Here is a 5,385-nt window from a genome sequence, read left to right as displayed (position 1 = left end):
AGCATCATATTCTTCATTGAAGACACTCGTAAAATTCATCATTATCTTTAGAATAGCATTATACTCTTCATTGAAAACAGCAGTAAAACTCGCCAATCCTACAATTTTTCGATTCATATATTTATTTTTAAAAACTATTTGCCAAATAGTCGCGTGGAAACTTTCATTCATTCACTCTGATTTTGTGTAAGACTTCCCAAGCATTTTTGTAGTAAATTGTGATCCGTTAAATCTTTATACTGGTCAAATGGTGTCGGTAACTCAATGCAGGTTTGTGATTATATGATTCCAGTTTGCAACTTCGGCGTGGCCACATATACTAACTAAGTTAGGAGGGCAATACATATGGTGAGGTTTTTCATTCATGGAATATTTATGATAATATGTAATCCATATAACTTTTTCTATCTTTTCCACAGAATCGCAATTTCTCTTTATTAATAATCCATAATAAGTTGTGACGTCGCAGATTATTTTATTGGTTAATTTTCCTTTTCTTTTGCCTCCAAGACCTTTAATATTTTTCTTCACGTTTCTCAGTCAGAGACTAAAACTTACTCATTCTTTTCTGTACATGACGGATACATTCTTTTCTATGTCAACATCAACATAAAGTTCTAAATCAACTATATCTTTAAATGTCTTTGAATCACCATCACCGATATAATAGAGATACTTGGCATCATACTTTTCTTCTGATCTTATAAATTACGTTCTTTGCATTACGATCTAATGTTACACACTAATTATTAAAGCTTATTGACAGTACTTTCATATACATCAACAGTCACTTTCGGCCATGTTGAAATAGCACAACTACTGACCTCTATTAATCAACGAGAATTAATTCAAGCACCTAACAGAATTTTAAGTGCATCCAAACATGGTCCCAGGAACTTATGCACAGACCTGATAAATACCATAAACAGAGAGAAATATAAAATAAAAGGTCGCAATACTATTTGAAAATTTTTTGATTGTCTTGATATGATTAGGGTTAACTTAAGATCAAATATCATCATTAAATGAGCTGTTTAATACTTTAACACTTTTGTATTTAATATTGTTCGAGATATATTTTATCTTTGAAATATTTTAAGATTATTTTTCAAAAAGCATGTATTCGTGTATATGTGAAATTTCTGTTATGTAGCAAAGTACAAATTTTTTTGTAATATGTATGAAATTTGTAACTAATTTAACATCTAACAAAACGTTTAACAAAACGTCTAGCAAATCTGAATTTGTACTTTTCATGTAAATAAAATAAATGAAATAGACTCACGTTATTTGACAATGACAATAAATCTGTATTTCTAAAAATGATTGCGCGTGAGCAAGATGATCGCAAAGTTTTGTAGTATCGTAAAGGTAGTAATACGTAGAACCATTCGTGTATGATGATAGAGAACAGTCAATATTACTCGTTAATTAAGATAGTATGGCGTTACTCGGCACGACCAATCAGATTACACTGTCGTTTTGGCGCTTGCGATAGAAACGTACTTTTAATTATGCTCTTCATGCAACATTCCAAACAGCACGTTATCGTAATTAATAGATATTAGCACCAATATACGACATACATATATTGTTATACGAGATGTTATAATCAAATTTTTTACACGTATTCACTCGTCGACGATCAAAATCTAAACTTATAGAAATGGAATATAGAATTTTAATTGCAAAAGTAAACGGTTTTCTTTTATTACAATTAATCTTTGGTCAAATATCAATCGATTATTATATTCTAATAATTTTCACTATTACTGATGGCTATAGTTGCTTGACAAAATCGTTCACCGTACGTAATTGACGCCTATAGAAGTTCTGGACTAATCGCTCAATGTATTGATGTCATTGAGATCTACAAGTATACCGGGTGTATAAAAAGTACCGGGACCACAGAATAGCTCGCAAGGTAACGAACAAAGAAGAAAATTTAAATATGAAATTTGCAAGGTTTAAAAAGGATCATCTGATGATGATCTTGGTTCCAGCGTAGAGGTCAAATTTAGAGATTATTTTAAGGTCAATTGGAAATTTTTTAATAGGAACACCTATTTTTGACTTCAGAAACGAAAAAAGCCGGAAATTCTATGTTCAGATAAACTATCATATCATGGAGTCAAATTGATCCGTAGAAGTCATTTCAAGGTCATATCAATTTTTCAATAATAATTCTTTAGGAAAACAGTTTAGAGGAAAATGTTAATACAAAATTAGCAGAGTTTAAAAAAAAGCGACTGATGATAATCTTAGCTCCAGCGTAGAGGTCAAATTTAGAGATATTTAAACTTTCTTTTTTATTCGTTACCTTTCGAAATATTCTGGAGTTCCGGTAATGTTTATACATCCTGTATAACCTCGTAAAACATATCACACCCAAATAAATAATTAAACTTACTTAATTTCTGAATAAATTTAATAATTCTTTTTTTAGAACAACGTCGACTGTTGCTATAAATTCGCTATACACAGAACGTGCATCAAAATCACTTCCAATAAGAAAGAATTACTTTATATATAATATACATTCCAAATCTATTTTATTTTACTAGCGATTCTATATATTGCACAATTCGAGAATATATAAAACACTGAAAATGCTGACGATTCAGTACTCGTCATGATTTTTGTGTGATAAGTCGTAAATGAATCCTATTCAAGGCCATTAGACGTTTTACAATAGCATATATTATACATCAATTTGCGAATGTGCATTAAAATCGTCGCCGGATAAATCCCGGTTCATCCACATAGATAAAATAACGTTTGAAACGATCATCATGACACGTACGAATTTACATTCACGGTCAAAATTACAGGATTGCTTTCCAGTAAAAAGTACAAGCCGCATAGTAACCATATGTGTGATACATTGCTTTCTTACAACCTGACATAAACTGACATAAGTATACAAAGCTAAAGAATAGAATCGGCATTTATTTGTCACATACATTGACTATTTATCATTTTTGAAAAAAAAAAAAATGTTTTGTTGGAACTATTAAATGAATCTCTTGAAACTTTATAACTTTTGTTGGAAACATTTTCTTTTAATCTATAGTTTTTGAAATACCAAAGCATTCCATTACTTTTTCCCCTTGTATTCAAGGTGAGGAAAAAATATGGAAACCTAAAAAATCTCGAAAAATAGAAGTCTTGCAGAAGTGTTTCGGGTAAAAATTGTGGAATTTAAAAAGATCTATTTACTCATCTTATCAGTTTGACCTTGGATGGTGCTGCCAATGTCAGGGCAAAGTCAAGTTGAATTTTTTAATGTGACCCCCTATTTTTTATTGCATGTTATAGCCCTTGTTGAGATGCTTTCACATTATATTACATATTACATAATACATAATAAAGCTACGTTTATTTAAGAAGTTCCTGAGATATTCAAAAACTTATAGTGATCTTTTTTAATAAAAAATATATATTTTTCTCGCAGAGTTATATTTGAACGACACTTTAGCGGGTTAGTAGCTTCTATTGCAAATTTCTGCGAAACCGAAGGTACACCTAATTCGGCGATTAGATATTTATAAAATATATAACAAGGCGAGCAATTTAACACTAATATCGATTGTGCATCTAATTTTTTAAGTTGACTTGTACTTAAGACATAATGGCCCAATTCTTTTTTTTTCTAATAAACGGTTTGGTTTTTATCATATTTCTTATTATATTCTTGAAGCATTTAATTAGCACTTAATTTTAACTTACTTCGATTTTTTATTTATTTTCGATTCTTTTTTCTATCTTATTTCGATTTTCTTTTTGTTTATGTTTTTTTTTTTTAATTGAGGGAGGGGGCTAAGTTAACGTAAAGCTAACCCCCCACCCTTCAATATTTTTCTCATTTCCCGCCAAACCACTGGAGCACCAAATTTTTTTTCCAGCACTAAATTAGCATCTAATTAGCACTTAATTTTCATATATATTATAACTTTATTTTCGATGATTGGGGAGAAAGTGGGCTAACTTAATAGACGTATTCAAAACAGTCATTCGCAAAAAAAGAACTCAGTTGACATGTTAAAAAATGATATTTTCCAAAGAGGAATAACGTTTAAAAGCTATAAAAATCTATAAAAATGTATATTATTTTAATAAACATTATTGTTTTACATCTTACATTCTATGTTTATAAATAATTAATAAACGATAGGTTGTTCTAAGTCTTTAATATTAAGAAATATTGTATAATATTATGTATCAATCAAAATTATAAAATTCACTTAACGATATTTATTCTTATTAATAGGTTTTTAATGTCCATAAAAAGAAGTATTATTACATGAATTTCATAATATTACTAACTGATACACATAATTTATACAATAATTTGAATATTACATACAATAATTTGAATATTACAAATTACTAACAGTTTAAACGAGAATCCATCATGGACCATTAATGATCTACGCAGCAATAATGAATACATTATCTTAATAAAATGAAAGAGATAAGTTAAGTTCTGGTTAAAAAGACCCGGAGGATTTTACAACGCTTTACTGAAGCCCTCTTTAGAACCTACAAGTGGCATTTTGTGCGTTTTCTGCCATTTGAAGGCACTGAGTAGAGCTATAATTTCTATATAAATGAAACCTATATTGATCTTTCACAACCTACAAATGCTAGAAAATTCAGGCCGAAAGTAGATCTAAAATCTGAACTCGGTTGGTCGGAAGAGAATAGCAGGATACGAGAAAAAAAGAAACGGAAATAGAGAATAAGAAAGCGAGAAAAGGGGAAGGGGATTAACAAGAAATATAGAATAGGGTAAAAGTGGAAAAAAGAGTAGAAAAAGAAATACTAATTTTTTAGTTAAAATATATGTACAATTACGAAAGCGAACACGTAGTTTGCTTTGTGTACTAATACTAGTAAAATCGTGACAGTAATAGTTCTTAAATAGCAAGTATTTGAATTAAATAGCAATTTATTAAATCAAATAGCTTGAAACTCGTTAACTTTCTATAATGGAATAAATACTTTACATTTCCATTTAAATACAATTATTTATTGAAAGTTATATAAGTTGACACTTATATATCTTAAAAAATATTATATAATGTAGAAAGTTCTCAATATCTGAAACATTCTCAATGTCTGTATTCAACAAAGAAAATAGCTCAATGAGTACTTAATGATTATTATTCCTAATTGATATATTTCTCTGTTGATCTATTAAGAATCTAAAAGAATACTCTAGTCACAGACAATAATCACCAAACCCTCATTGAGCTTCTTTTTCTACTGAACACAGTCAATGGGTTAAAGTTACTATTATTTCTATATCTCTTTAGGTTTCTTATTTCTGAACTAACTGCACTAGTTCAAGAAGGCTATATTCTGATATTTACTACCAATACT

This window comes from Dinoponera quadriceps, unplaced genomic scaffold (genome assembly GCF_001313825.1).
Source record: "Dinoponera quadriceps isolate SergipeBrazil2010 unplaced genomic scaffold, ASM131382v1 scaffold827, whole genome shotgun sequence".
Classification (NCBI taxonomy): domain Eukaryota; kingdom Metazoa; phylum Arthropoda; class Insecta; order Hymenoptera; family Formicidae; genus Dinoponera; species Dinoponera quadriceps.
The sequence above is the reverse complement of the archived record's forward strand: the minus strand, read 5'-3'. Positions refer to the sequence as shown.